Source organism: Abramis brama, assembly GCF_963993115.1.
Source record: "Abramis brama genome assembly, chromosome: 20".
Taxonomy (NCBI): Eukaryota; Metazoa; Chordata; class Actinopteri; order Cypriniformes; family Leuciscidae; genus Abramis; species Abramis brama.
This window is the reverse complement of record NC_139982.1, coordinates 9,123,947-9,139,696: the sequence shown is the minus strand read 5'-3', so window position 1 is coordinate 9,139,696 and position 15,750 is coordinate 9,123,947. Positions and strand designations below refer to the sequence as shown.

General features: G+C 37.1%; 2 long non-coding RNA genes across 3 annotated transcripts in view; both read right to left on the bottom strand.

The window, feature by feature from the left end:
- LOC311070462 overlaps window positions 1-12,565 on the bottom strand; it is a 16,911-nt gene extending 4,346 nt beyond the window's left edge. For both annotated transcript variants that reach the window (XR_014603670.1, XR_014603671.1), the window contains exons 1-3: window positions 12,439-12,565; window positions 11,844-12,310; window positions 11,316-11,402 (exon numbers count right to left, since the gene is read on the bottom strand). This is a non-coding gene — a long non-coding RNA (uncharacterized lncRNA). The remainder of the gene's footprint in view (window positions 1-11,315; window positions 11,403-11,843; window positions 12,311-12,438) is intronic.
- On the bottom strand, window positions 221-9,293 carry LOC311070463. The gene is made up of 3 exons (XR_014603672.1): window positions 9,270-9,293; window positions 9,097-9,156; window positions 221-7,710 (listed from the first exon to the last, which is right to left on the bottom strand). It is a non-coding gene; the product is annotated as an uncharacterized lncRNA (long non-coding RNA).
- Window positions 12,566-15,750: the final 3,185 nt, after the last annotated feature.

Here is a 15,750-nt window from a genome sequence, read left to right as displayed (position 1 = left end):
GCTAATTTTTTTGTACATTTGGAGTGCTGTCAGTACAGAGAACAACGACAAAAATCGGTGTTGCCTACACCGTGTTATCCTTATTTTTTTCTTTTTTTTTTATAATTATGTTTATTGAATTTTTCTTAAAATACAAATATAACAAGACATCACCACCCCCCCACCCACCCACAAAAAAAAAAAAAAAAAAACACTCAGATTTTTAAATAAAACAGGACCATACAATAAGGCAGATTTGTGCAAAGAAAATAACAACAACATTATAGCATGTATAAAATAACATTTCCAAAAGATGAAGAGGATGACAAAAAAAAATAAGGTTAAATGTCCAGAAAGTTACAGTTACATTGTTCCTTGTAATATAATAGGGCAAAGACAAGGTTCCAAAGCGTCCAGATATGGGGTCCAGACTTTGTAAAATTGGCCCGTTTTTCCATGTAACACATAAGTAAGGCGCTCCAGGGGAATCAACTCAAAAATGATCTTGTGCCAGCCTTTAAGGGATGGAGATTTATCACTGATCCAGTTAAGTAAAATATTTTTCCTGGCAGCAAAGGATAGAATATTATACAATTTCTTATTAGCAGACGAAGTAATGCATCTATTAGGTATACCCAACAACAGTGAGACTGGGTCAAAATCTAGCTGAATATTAAAGATATTTTCCATCTCCCCTAGCACCAGAAATCAATACCTTTGCAGTCTGTTACATGACCACAGACAATGTGTTAAGGTACCTGTTTCAATTTTGCATTTTAAACACATAGGAGATAAAGAGGAGTTAAAAAAATGCCTCCGGTTAGGGGAAATATGGAGTCTATGAATGATTTTTAATTGTATTTCTCTCATTCGTGTACAAACAGATATTTTTTTAGCATTAGACCAAATGGCTTCCCATGTTTCATCGTCAATGTCAGTAGCTAACTCTTCTTCCCATTTAGTTTTAATACTCTGTGTATCAGTAGAAGAGATTGAGCACACCGAACAATAAATCCTACCCAGAGGCATTTTCCCTGATGATAAAAATAATAACCTTTCAGTAGAAGAAATTTCACAATTTCTAACAAGTGTTGTGTTATTAGTAATATAATGTCTCAATTGGAGGAAACGAAAAAAATCTAATTTGGACAAATGATACTTCTGAGTTAACTCCTCAAATGACATTAATTTATTGTCTGAAAAAATATCCCCAAGCTTACTTAGACCCAAACAACACCATCGTTTAAAACCATCATCCAAAATTCCTGGAGTGAAATCAGGGTTGTTTAATATTGGGGTAAAGAAAGAAGTCAGATTAGATCTACCTTCAAGCCTACATACTGATCTCCATGCTTTTAGAGTATTTACTATAATTGGATTGTCGTATATCTCTTTTATTTTTTGAAAACTCTTAATAAAAAGAAGGGCTCTTAAAGGAAATTGTGAAAAGGAAGATTCGATATCCAACCAAGTAGAGGAAAAATCATTCCTGACCCAATCTGCAATGTATTTCAGATGAGAACTTAACTGATACTTCTTAATATTTGGAAAGTCCAACCCCCCCATAGAACTTGGAAGATAAAGTACTGACATTTTTAATCTAGGCTTACGTTTACTCCATATAAAGGAAGTCAGCCAGCTATTCAGGTCTTTTAATGTCCTGTTTGAGAATAGGAACCATCCGAATAGGGTATAATAATTTTGGTAGAACAATCATCTTTACAAGTGCTATCCGACCTAGCCAAGATACTGGCAAGGAATTCCAACGTTCCAGGTCTTGCCGCATTTTCTCAAATAAAGGAACAAAATTAGATTCATACATCCGCTTCAGGGACGAAGAAATACCTAGATAAATTAAACCTAGAGGTGACCACTTAAAAGGAAAACAGGGTGTAATATTAGGTATGGAAGTGAGAGTACCTAAAGGCATAGCTTCAGATTTAGCTAAATTAATTTTATAACCAGAAAAGGTACTATACTTGTTGACCATCTCGATCAGAGCGGGAACTGACTTCTCGGGCTCAGATAAAAAAAGTAATACATCGTCAGCATAAAGCGCAATCTTGTGATGTTTATGTCCTGTCTGCAAACCCGAAATAGATGTTGCCGATCTGATTGCTTCAGCTAGAGGCTCTATGGCCATCGCAAACAAAAGTGGCGACAGGGGGCAACCCTGCATGGTGCCTCTATGTACAGAAAAATAATCAGATCTTAAGCCATTTGTCAATACGGCAGAGCATGGGTCCGTGTACAGCACTCTAATCCATTGCACAAAATTTTCACCTAGGCCAAATTTTTCCAAAACAAAGAAAAGGTAGGACCACTCAATACGGTCAAACGCCTTCTCTGCATCCAAGGACAGCACTAGTCCATCTATGGATTTCCCTTTAAAGGCGTAGATAATGTTTAAAAGGCGCCTTATATTATCAGATGAATTCCTACCCTGTATAAATCCTGTTTGATCGATCCCAATTATTGTAGGAAGAATTTTTTCAAGGTGCATTGCTAAAATTTTAGAAAGCAATTTCCGGTCCACATTTAGTAATGCTATTGGTCTGTAAGAAGAACATACATCAGGACTTTTACCTTTCTTTAATATAAGCGTGATATTAGCTTCTCTAAGGGTCTTTGGTAATTCTTTAACGGCAAACGAATGATTAAACATATTAAGCAATGGGTCTACAAGCAGCTCTTGAAACTCCTTAAAAAACTCTGCACAAAACCCATCTGATCCAGGTGATTTACCATTCTTAAGAACATTAATAGCATTAATAACCTCCTGTCTAGTAATAGGTCCATTAAGGGAGTCTTTTTGTGTAGCTGAAATTGTTGGTAGATTAATCTCAGAGAAAAAGTCAATCATTTGTTTGAGATGGTCATCTGTTTTCTCAGAAGAATATAGATTCATATAAAAATCTTTAAAAGAATTATTAATATTCTTATCGTGGAAAATTTTATCATCTGAGACAACAATAGTAGTGATAAACTGAGATGCAGCACGTTGTTTTGCAATATATGCTAGAAATCTCCCAGGTTTGTCTCCATGCTCATAAAAACTTTGTTTTGAGTATCTTATTTTCTTCTCTGCTTCCACAGTAAGGAGGCAGTCTAAAGATGCTCTAACTGCTTGTAACTCTTTCAATAAGTCTGCTGATGGGGATCTATTATACATTTTTTCCTTAACCAATAACTGAGCCTCCAAAGCCCTGTAATTTATCATTCTTTGACGCTTTCTAGAGGAAGTAAATGAAATAATTTGCCCCCTTGCAAAGGCTTTACAAGTTTCCCACAATAAGGATGGATTATCTGTAGATAGAGAATTAATAGATAGAAAGGATTTAAATTCAGAAGAGAAGTAAACTGAAAATGCACTGTCTCTAAGTGTTGCAATATTAAGTCTCCACTGTATAGAACAGTCAGCTGTATTCCTGAATTGAAGCTCCAATATGACACTGGCATGATCTGACAGTAAAATACTTTCAATATTACAAGATAGTACTAAGTGCAAATCTGTTTTTGGCATAAAAAGTAGTCTAATCTGGACTGACAATTATAGGAGGTAGAAAAAAATGTGTATTCCTTATCAGCAGGGTGAAGAGTTCTCCAGACATCTACAAAACCAAGATCTTTACAAATATTCTGAAGGGATCTCGCCTGAGTGGTTAGAGACGCAGAGCTATGTGGGTGTCTATCTACAAGAGGATTCATTACACAATTAAAATCTCCACCCACGATTGTTAAATCTGCTGACCTGGCACTCAAGTCCAAAAACACTTAATAAAGTCAGATGGATGAGCTGGAGGATAGTACATGTTTAGTATAAGAACAGTTTTACCTTGCAACAAGCCTTCAACAATAACATAACAACCGCCTCTATCTTTAATACAGTTTATAATTTTGAACGGTAAAGTACGTTTAATGAGAATGGCAACACCTCTACTTCTAGATGTAAAAGAAGAAAAATATATCTGCCCAAAACCACCCTGTTGTAATTTTAAATGTTCTGCATCACTTAGATGAGTCTCTTGTAAAAGAGCAATATCGATATCTCCTTTTTTCAAAAAAGCAATTATCTTTCAACGCTTTATAGGATTATGGATACCTCGAATATTCCAACTGCAAATCCTAAGCACCCTAGACATTCAATATTGCACAAACAATCAGTGCAAACATAATACAGATGAAATTAGAGTATATTCCTGTAAGGGAACCCATAGGAAATCTGAGCTTCAGACAAAAATTAAATAAAATCAAAATAAAACACAGAAAACTATTCAAGGGAACAAACCTGCCAAACATGCAGGAAGAACTGTTCTTACTCTTTTCTTCTGAAGGCAACTGCCTACCCCCCCAAACACCACTCACATCTCTGAACATAGGGTAAACACAAACCTCTCCACGCTCTCAGCAACATGATACATCTTCACTCAGCATGTTAATTTGTTGAGATACCACAAAACTACCATCGAAAGCTTGCCAAATTAGCCCAAGCTGTCAACGAACGCAGTCGCGTCATCTGAAGAGGCAAAGCGTTTCACTGTCCCATTGACGGTCAGCTTCAGAGTTGCAGGATACAGTTGTGCATACTCAATCTTCATCTTCTGCAGTCGCCGTTTTGACATTGTCGAACGCCTTGCGTTTCTTTATCACCATCGCAGAATAATCGTTGAAGAATGAAATCCTCGGTCCTGCGTCAGTGCTCCTTTCGGGATCCATGCCAATACGACGAGCTGCGTCCAACACTCGCTGTTTGTCCGTAAAGTTATGAAACTTTATAATGACAGGTCTGGGTCTCTGCTTAGGTCCTGGTAATGGCGCTAACGAGCGATGAGCACGATCAAGCTTGATCCGTCCAGCCTTCGTTGCAATCTTTAAGTAGTCGGGCAACCACCTTTCAAAGAAATGCACCGGATCACTTCCTTCCGCGCCCTCTTGAAGACCGACAAGACGCAAATTACACCTGCGCCCGCGATTCTCCAGATCGTCGATGTGCGCTGACATTTCGCTCACTTTTTTTTGAAGATCAGCCATGGTGGCCTGCAGAGATTCCGTTGAATTTTCCACACCGGCTATTCGTTCCTCCGCATGGCCCACTCGCTCCACCAAGGCTTGGAACTGAACGGTTTGATCGTTTATCGCGGCTAGGACAGTATTCACTTTCTCATCTATTACCTTCGTAATATTTTCAGTTAATTTGTCCAGAGCTTGAGCAAAGTTAGAGTTGGAAATTTCCTCCTCACGACTCTTCATGCTCTCGTCACTCGTATAAGCACCATGCTCATCGCCGCTGGTAGTACAACTCTTCGACGCAATCTTCTTAGCTTTGGGCATTCTGTCAGATCCTTTTGAAAAATATTGATCTAAAGACATGGCACAATAACCATTTAAGCTCGTAGAATGATTCCGCTGAGTGAAAATATTAATTAATCGAATATTTGGACTAATGTTCACGAGAGCTCGCCAAAAGACGTGTTCACTCTACGACGCCATCTTTCTTCCCCCGTGTTATCCTCTTTTTAAAATTTGCACCCTGTTGACTTCAATGGGGCAAGTCTTAAACCTGCTTTTAGCATCTTAACATCCTTGATGTGTCATTACAAGTGCACAGCTTGTGAGTGATTCCTTCGGAGTGAATGCGAGTGAATCTGACTGCAGTAGATGTGAAAGATATGAATAAAAATGATAATTACTATGGACTTCGACCGAAAACAGGATGTAAATAGAGGTATGAGCGCTGGCTGAAATAACATCTTTTTTATTTATATGGAAATTTTAAAAAGAGGATAACACGGTGTAGGCAACACCGATTTTCGTCGTTGTTCTCTGTACTGACAGCACTCCAAATGTACAAAAAAATGAGCTCAATGTTAAAATTGACCGGAGTTCTCATTTAATATTTACATGGCACTTATTTATGACGAGGAATCTATTGATTTGAAAACATTCATAACCCTGTGCAAAACATTTTGATGGCACATGATATAAATTATTCCACATCATTTCTTGGCTCATTTGGAAACATTTTATTGATTTATTGATAATTTTTCCCCCATAGACCCATTTCCTGCAGAATAAAGTTCATCTTGTCAATGGCTTTTTTGTGCCCTTTGAGAATTCGGCTTGCAGGGTAGATTTCCTTAATGATGTCTCTTGAAATGTCACTTGATGTTAGTGCATACCTCCAGTTCATCTTTTGTCATGGTTTCCATCTTGATTAAAAAACTAAATTTGTCAGAGACATGGCCAATATTTTTAAATCTGCCACCAAGTTCCTGGATAGCTGTGTGAACAATTACATTAAACACCATACACCTCAAATGCATCTCAGGGTCTTCATCATCACTGTAATTGTTGGCTTCATCATGTTTTCTCCTGAACTCTGTACTAGCATTCAATTCAGTTGCAATTCTGCGTGCTATGGACATGGATTTTTGAAATCCCTCCTGCGTGTACTGAACCAAGAAGTCTTTCAGAGAATTGACCAGTATAATGGCTGTGTCCAAAGACTTGTAGTGCCTTGCTTATGTAGTGTGTGGGTGACATAGTTATCACCCATTGGTTATGTCAAATTAGGAAGCGCATATTTAAATGGGCTGTGCCAGTTGGGTGACGTGATCGGTTGTAACACCCGCCCTAATCTGTGTCGTCATTCCGGCTCGACGTGCTGCAGGGGAAAAGGTATGTGTAAGTATTTGCGTTTTATATGTTTGCTTATGATATGACTATTAAATATTATCTGTTGGCGCTGGTATAGACTGGAAGGTAGCAAGCAAATCAGTTGGGCCACTTGATACAGGAGCGGATAGGATGGGGTTGGCTGGTTGTTCTAGTTGATACGTGCGCTTATAGTGTGTATCATTGCAGTGTTCTGTGGTGTTGGCCGTTTAGTGGCGTCTGTGCACCAGCTGCAGTTCACCTATGTAAGGAAAATCGTCATCCTCTGTATGTATTGAGTATTTCACCTGTGTGGTGTGGTGGGGTGTGAGTATTGAGTGAGCTTGTTTTGCTTTCCTTGTAGGTCACTTCCAGCCGGGGGTGCCCAAAGTAGATGTCCTTCAGCCCTGTATGGTCACGTTGATGAATGTGTTTGGAATTAATGTGTTATTTTGATTGGTTTTTTTTTGGTGATTTACCGTTGCTGTTTATTGACATTTCAACTCTTTGATTAATTTTTTTGTCAATTCTTGTGTGTATGTTTGGAATTGAGTATCTTGTCTAATGCTCCATTGAGGGGTGGTTTTATATTGCGTCTGAAGTTTGTTGAATAAAGTGTCTCTTTGTAGAACTCATGACTCTGCCCAATTACTTGCTGACAACGAACCTGTGTGCTTTGTGTAGATAAAAGCCGGTGGCTTGTAATGAATTCTTAAGGTGCAAGTCCCTAGGTGGCGTAGTCGACAACCAAAAATTATATTAAAAATTATTTCCTTAAATTAGTCTGACTCCTGTCTTGCTGGTAACCGTTCGGCCACACTTACATGTGTGATCTCAGACAAAATGTCATAGCAAATTGACAAACACACAAGAAATCAAGAAATTCCATGCACACAATTTCTTCGGATAGTGATTTAGCCTCTGATGTAATTTGACCATCTTTAGACACTTTTTCAAGCTTTTCCAAGGCATCCAGAGCTCCCCCAGCTGAAAGCGCAAGGCTTTAACAGAATCCAGTTTTGCCTCCCACCTGATGTCCCATCTCTTGACTGAAGAGGAGAAGATTGTATGCAATCTCTGAAGAGTGCCAAAGAAAGTTAAACATTCTCTGTTAGAAGATGCTGCGTCACACAAAAGCAGATTAAGGCTGTGGCTACAACAAGGAATGAATAATGCCTCTGGGTTTTTGTCTAGAATCAAAGCTTGGACCCCTTTCTTAATCCCGCTCATATTGGAGCCATTGTCATAACTCTGTCCACGACAATTCCTTAACTCCAATCCTAAATTCTTCTCAATCACTTCAATCAGTTTCTCTGCTAGGCCCTGACCAGTTGTGTCCTTCACAGCAGTGAAACCAACAGATGATTCCTGCACACTTCATCTGTATTGACAAGAGTGATTGACTGCATTCTTTTTTTAGCTGAAAGAAACTTGGCTCTGAGAGGGAAGAAAGAACAATTGGGGAACGCTAAAAATGGCAATTTCCTTGGTTAAATTGAGCATAAGACAAACATCTTCCAAAAAAGTAATATCTTACCTGTTGTGGTGTACTCAAAATAAAGTTTTTGCAGTCTATATCTGCATGCATTGTCAGCAAAATCTGTACACTCATAACAAATATTTTGCTGTTGAATTTGACTGCACTCCTGAAAAAAAAAACAAAAAAAAAAAAACTTTTTTTGAGTACGACAGGTAAGATATTACTTTTTTGGAAGATGTTTGTCTTATGCTCAATTAAGCCAAGGAAATTGCCATTTTTAGCATTCCCCAATTGTTCTTTCTTCCCTCTCAGGGCCAAGTTTCTTTCAGCTAAAAATGGCAGTCAATCACTCTTGTCAATACATTTTTCCAGCGGGACTTTTCTGCTGCAATCAACTTTTGCAATTCACTGTCAATTGTTCTTCCTAACTGCATCTATATGATGGTTACTTGTTTCATGATGCTGTAGTGTTTTTGATAGACATTGCCAGTCGTTGTATCCCAACACAAGCCGTTTGTCACATGCTTTGGCTCCACCAAATAATTTACATGCAAAGCAATACACTTTATTTGATTTCATGGAATACAACAACCAGTCTCGCTCAATTCTCTCCCCATTTCATAATAAGCAATAACAATAAGCTTTAGAAAAGTGCCTGTTACTCTTCTCTGATCTAGGATATGGCCCATCAGGACATTTCAAAGGCCATTTCTCAGTCAATTTTTGCCTAAGAGTGTCAATAATTTGATGGGGTGCAGGCCAGTCTGATGGGTCCTCTGAAGAAGGTCTTTCCTCTGTTACCTCCTCTGTTGCATCTCTGCATTCTCCTGTTATATCTATCTCCTATCCTCTTATGTCATTTTGAGGATGTGGCTCTCCATCTTTCCATGCACTGGATTTTTACCAGACAAACCAATAACTAAGTCTTCAACCCTAATCTGTAATGTTCTGTAATTCGTAATATCCTGCGTGGCTAGTCCTACCTGTTCTCTTGACCTGCTCTAGAGACATTTACTTTCTCTCTGTGCTCTTCATCTTCACCACTGAGAAAACAAAACCGATGTTTCACAAAATGTATACCTCTGCAATACCTTAATCAGCAATGATTATTGATATTGTCATTGATATAAGTCATAAAATCCTGGTCCATTCCTACCTGTTCTCTTCACCTGCTCTGAACTCATTTCTATAATTTCTTTGCTGTCTTCATGGTTGAGTAAATGGACCATTATGTTACTGTTATACTCAGTGGTGGAAATGGGCAAAATTCACTGGGTGGACTCTATTTTGAAAAAAAAAAAAAAAAAATTGAGGTCATCTTTAGATGACCTTTCAGATGTTTAAAACCTTTATAATCTATAATAACTAAATTATAGAAATTATTTATTTTATGTTTCATTTAACCCCCTGGGGTCGGCTATTGCAAATAATAAAAACAAAACGTTGTGTTTTTTTCGAAAAATAAAATATAAATAAACATGATGCGTTGTCCCGTCTCTCTCAAAGTGAAGTTCATTCTGAAATGCGACAGAAAATGATCTGTAACTCCATGAATGCTTGTCACTGTGGATTGAAACATGTGTCTTTACTTCAGATTTGTTGTCAAATCTAATTGTGCAGTCAATCATAAAGCTCTTTCCCTTTTTAGATGTGTTTTTCAAACAAATGCTGCCATTTATGGTATTTTTATGATTTCTTTGCCAAAACAAAAACTTTTATGATCAAAAACTTTTGCCTACAACCACTATATGGCTCCAGATGATTACTCAATGTGTTTTAACTCTTTTAGATTTAGCCTAAGTTGAGACATTTCTAAAATCATTATTATATCAATACAATTTTGTTTTTGATGTAGCTGATTTATCTTTTTTAACAAATTATGTAAGAGAGAGCAGCTTCACCATTCTTTTCTGTGTGTGATTTTGAGGAGGGGGGAGGGGGGAGGGGGTCTGGGGTATTATTTAAATAAAATATTATTTACAAAGAGTTTAGCCTAAATTGATTACCTCACAACAAGGCTACAATTAGCCACAAAAACTTATTTCTTTTTTTCTTTATTCCCTTAAATGCCTATTAATTAATAACTAAAATACCACATTAGCTTGAAAACCCCTACAATTAACAAACAAACATTATAGACCGTTCTTATTTATCCGTACAGTATTACATTACCAGTAGATTGTATTTAATAGATTTCACTTTGTAACTGTTAAACACATTTGCAGTTGGTTTGTAAAAGGTATCATCATTACATGATTGGCCTGTATTACATTTACAGTTTTGACCAGCATGTGTCGCCATTTGTGTGTGTTCTGTGCATCTCGCGCATGTATGGTACAAACTCGCACTCAAAAATAATCTATAATCTATCTGTATTACCATATTTGGGACAAGGATGTAGGTATATATGTAAAAACTGGACACAGAACGAGAGCGTCTTGGCTGCAGGGAGAGCTCGGCTTTGTTTGTTAACCCATTTGTGCCCAAATTTTTCTGAATGGTTTCATGCATATAATGCTGTTAATAGTGTCCTATGTGAACATGTTCTGCATTTATTTTCCCCAGGGTTTTTTTTTTCTTTCTTGAAAATCATATTTGAATGTGCGGCAACTATAGTTGCCGGTGGGCAAAAATATTGTATGCACCCCTTTAATGTAAAATATAGATAGGAGGAGAACATTTGGCATTTATCTCAAAATAACTGCTTTCAACAGATCAATCTTTATTCATAAACAAATTTATTATGTATAAAAGTCGAAGAACATTTGATGCAGACCCAAAAAAACTGCATCTAGCTTATAATCTCTTCAATATGAAAACACAACAAACAACAAATCCATTTGCCTTAACCATTGTGCGCTGTTCAGGGTCTTTTTCACCCACATTTCTGACTTTCATTCATGGGGATAACATGGATCATTTGACATGGTTTAGTGCATTGTTTTTTTAAGGGCTTGCATTTTTTTTTGGCTCAAATTCAAAATGGTCTAAATGGCCCATAAAACCATAAAACTCGTACATCGGTGGCCCATTATTATTGTTGTGCTTAATTGTCGGCGTTGGGGTCTCTAACGCATTTGTCAAAAAAAGTCAGCGTAGGATTTTTATTATTTTTTTTAGGACCGACGCAGAGAAATTGCATGAAAACAGAAACAGGCCCTTCAGTGATACAGTGTAAAACACATAAATTAACACTTAATACCTTAATTGACTCTCCTAATGCAGTCTCTTGCAAAGCATGCTGGGAACTCCAGGTCCACGGCCCAGGGCTGCGTTTAGCATCATAAGCCTGAAGTAGATCGTAGAGCACACGGGGAAAGATGTTGGCAGTTTATGTTAATGTCTAATGTTCACTTATATCTCCTGACAGTTATGCTTTAGTAAAACCAGTTTTTCAGGTTGGTTGAATTCAGTTATAATCAGTGATCTTACATAATTTATTTCATTTCAACAAAACCAGTAGATTTTACCACACGTATTTATTTATTTTTTCATGTTGTGGTGCCGGCTTAGGGCTTTCCATAAAACTCAATGTGACGTGTCTAGTGGTGAAGGATGGAAGTGCAATTAAAGGATTGACTTTCCTACAGTAAATAATAATAGATAATATTTAGTGGAAAGTTTTACAACGACAAGCACCACTCACATTTTCTCCACATTTTAGTCCAGTTTAGTAAGAGATGTTAGAGTTTGTTATTCTATATGTAGATATGTAGATATGTTTACTTACATCATAATAAATGAATAAAGTCTGTGAAAGGTTTGATATTGTGTAGTTTGTGATCCTCCATCAGCAGCTGCAGTTTCTCTCAGCTGTATCAGTGCAGTCACTGTGACGTCTGACTGACAGAGGTTTTTGTACGACTCTTTATCACTGTGTGAACACATCTTTACTGTTGATATAGTGATAACTCTGACAGTAATAATCTCCTGTATCTTCAGTCTGGACTCCACTGATGGTCAGAGTAAAATCACTGCCAGATCCACTGCCACTGAATCTAGATGGAGTTCCAGTATTACGGGTTGTTGCTGCATATATGAGGAGTTTAGGAGCTTCTCCAGGTTTCTGTGAGTACCAGGATAAACGATCACCATTCCATACATCACTGCTGGTTTTACAGTTTATTCTGACTTCTTCTCCTGGTTGAACTGCTGGTATTGATGGACTCTGAGTTACAGTGATCTGTCCTCTACACTCTGAAAGAAAACACAAACCTTGTCAAACAAAATGATATATATGATGATATACAGTACAAATAAGTGATTATATATATTTCACATTTTAAGAGAATTAATATTCATTATAAAAACTGTATTACTCAAACCTTGAATAAACAGTGCAATGGTCCAGATGAAGATGTTGATTGTGTTCATTGCTGTAGTTTAGTCTTGTGTGATGATGAAGAGTGTGTTCTGTTCTGCTCTCAGTCATGAAGTGTTAAACTCACAGCACTATAAACACTCTCAGAGCACTGAAGCATGTGCTGACAATGCAAAGAAGTGGGCAGGATTTACAACAGCTTGTGCTGATAACAAACTCATATACACTAGAGTTACAGAATCATGACTTTATTTAATATTTTTATTGTGACTCCTGAGACACTGAGGATGTGCAGATGAACGTCCATCTCTGTGTCCATATTCAGTCATGTGACCATCATCACTGCTACACTTCCACTAGATGAACCGCCATCACTAAAGTAAGATCATGAATCATGAGTCTGTTCAGAAAGTATCAGGACTGATTGTGAATCTCTAATCAGAGTTCATGGTGTCACTCCATCTATCATGAAGCCTCATGTGTGTCTGAAATCATCAAATGGAGAAGAAACAGGCTGTTAAAGATGGAGACATATTAGAGCTTGTTCACGTTTCATGATCTTGTGTGGAGATTCATAACCAGTCCAGATACTTTTAGAACAGACCTTGAATATGAAAACATGCTTGACTGTGTAGAACATGCAAAATACCTTTTATATTTTCACTGTTGACACTTTCTATTGACTTTGGCTCTAATATTCAATAAACTCATTATTTGAAGAGATTTTCACTGAAGATTGAAGTCTGAAGCTGCAGGTTTTTCTGTGAATCATGATGATTTATCTGCATATGAAGAACAGAAGCATCATTATGAGAAACTCCACAACATCATCCATGATCAAAGAGGTCAAAGGTCACCTCAGAGGTCACAGCTCATCAAATATATTTCTTTAAACAGTGTTATATCAGAAAGCATTTAGTCAAATCTGAATGAGTGAGTGTTGAGAAGAGCTGAGGATCTTCTAATATCAGTGTGTTGAAGTGTTGTTTCTCTCTCTCTGCTGGAGTGTGTGTTCACTCGAGTGGAATAGAAGTTTTTGTACGAGCGTTTCATTAGATTGTATCACTGTGGTTGACTTTCGGTGGAGGAACTAAACTGGTGATCAAATGTAAGTCTATTTAATTACATATTTAAAAAAATACAATTTTGATTTCAGAAAGTGTTTTACAGTTGAAACAAGAACAACATTTATTAATAATTATAAATAATAATGATTATTAGATATTGTGGCAAAACTTTACTTGAAGCCTTTATTGAAGCCTTTATGTATAATGCATTATAAAGGTATCAATAGCGTATGTTATAATGTCATATATGTTATCATTAATGTAGATTATTTTATATATTATTTAGATTGATTTAGATAGATTTTATTATATATTTTATCTTTTCATAAATATTTGTAACCAAAGTTAAAATGCATTAAAATATTTGCAAATTCCTTTTTACATCTTAAAGTTTTTTATAATGTGTTTTAGTGTATTATAATGTTTGGAAGGTGTAACAATGAATAGATAATATTATAATGTGTTATAACTGCGGTTACAGTTATTCATGTGATCATACATGCTTTATAATGTGTATAACAATATTCAAAATACTTTTTATATTGCAATACATATAAAGGCTTTAAGTAAAGTGATTAAGTTATTCATTCAAAAGAACAGCATTTCTGTCTCACTATGAGTTTATTCAGTTTATTAAAGGTTTGTCTTTACTTCATTTATTTCTACACTGAGTTCATATTTAGTTCATCTTTTATTGTAGAAATCATACATGGAAAAAAGAGATTTGACATCAGAATGTAAATGTTGCTTCTTTCTGTAGTTCAGTCAATGATACTGAATCTCTTTTGCTCATGTTGTGCTTATAATTCAGTGTTTTGTTCATTCTGTGTGATTCAATTGTGTTTTAACTCTGTTTGAAATTGAGTTACATTTTCAGTTCAGGTGAATATCTCAAAATTTAAGATATTTATGTTCAGAGTGAATAATTGCTGGAAATAAAGCAGTCAGATCGGCCTGATAATAGATAATATGTGTCATAACTGCTGTTACACTTATTGATTAGATCATACATGCATTTTAATGTATATAGCAGTGCATAATTAATGCATTAAAATACTTTTATAATGCAATTTGTATAAAAGCTTTAAATAAAGTGTTACTGATATTGTTTTATAATGATTTATGTGTGTGTGTGTGTGTGTGTGTGTGTGTGTGTGTGTGTGTTGTGTGTGTTGTGTGTGTGTGAATGTGTTGTGTTTGTCTCCTGCAGCTGGTCCCACAGTGAAGCCCTCAGTGTCTCTGCTGCCGCCCTCTTCTCTGCAGATCTCTGGAGACTCAGCCGCACTGCTCTGCCTGCTCAGCTCTTACTCTCCACAGGGGGCGCTGGTGAGCTGGACACTGGACGGGTCAGAGGTCACCGAGGGGGTTCTGACCAGCGCAGAGAGCCAGCAGGACGGCCGCTACAGCCGCAGTAGCGTCCTGACCCTCAGCAAAGCACGCTGGGAAGAGGGAGAGCTGTACGTCTGCAGAGTAACACATGATGGAGCTCCTCATGAGGTCTCGTTCCACAAGAGCTCTGAGTGCTGATGTTTCTCTCCTGAAGATGAGCCGTATCTGAGTGTCCTGTGTCAGGCAGGATTCACATGAGTCTAGTGCTGCAGCTGTAGTGATTTACAACTCAATACTGAAACTGAGTGTGTGTGTGTGTGTGTGTGTGTGTGTGTGTGTGTGTGTGTGTGTGTGTGTGTGTGTGTGTGTGTGTGTGTGTGTGTGTGATCTTTCAATCTGCTGGGTTTGCTGCAACATTCAATAAAGCTTCTCAACAAGTTCACTTTGTGTCTGACAACATCATTCAACTAACAGATGAAGATGCAGGTGCTTTTCAGAAGGTTGATGTAGCAGTAAATGTCAAATAAAGCTCTTGGGGTTTGAACATGGTCTCTGGAGACAGAGCTGCTCTATTCTGAGAGGATCACAATCACTCCACCCTGACAATGCAAATGGGCTTTTCAGTCTCACTCTTTGATTGGTTACATGATCTGGACTGGAACACTTTCACTTCTGCTTTAGTGAAGCAGCGCAGACAAACTGATCATTCATAGGAGATTAAAAACTTTATTATATAAAAATATCATAAAAAGATCAAGATCAAGAATCAGCCGTTCTGACAGTAATTGTTACATAATCATTACATTTATAGGCGATGGTGTAAATATATATGAAAATGTTATGAAAATCATAACTCATACATGACCACAAATCAAGAATCAGCCATTGTGTAATATGTATAATTGTGTAAGAATGTAAAA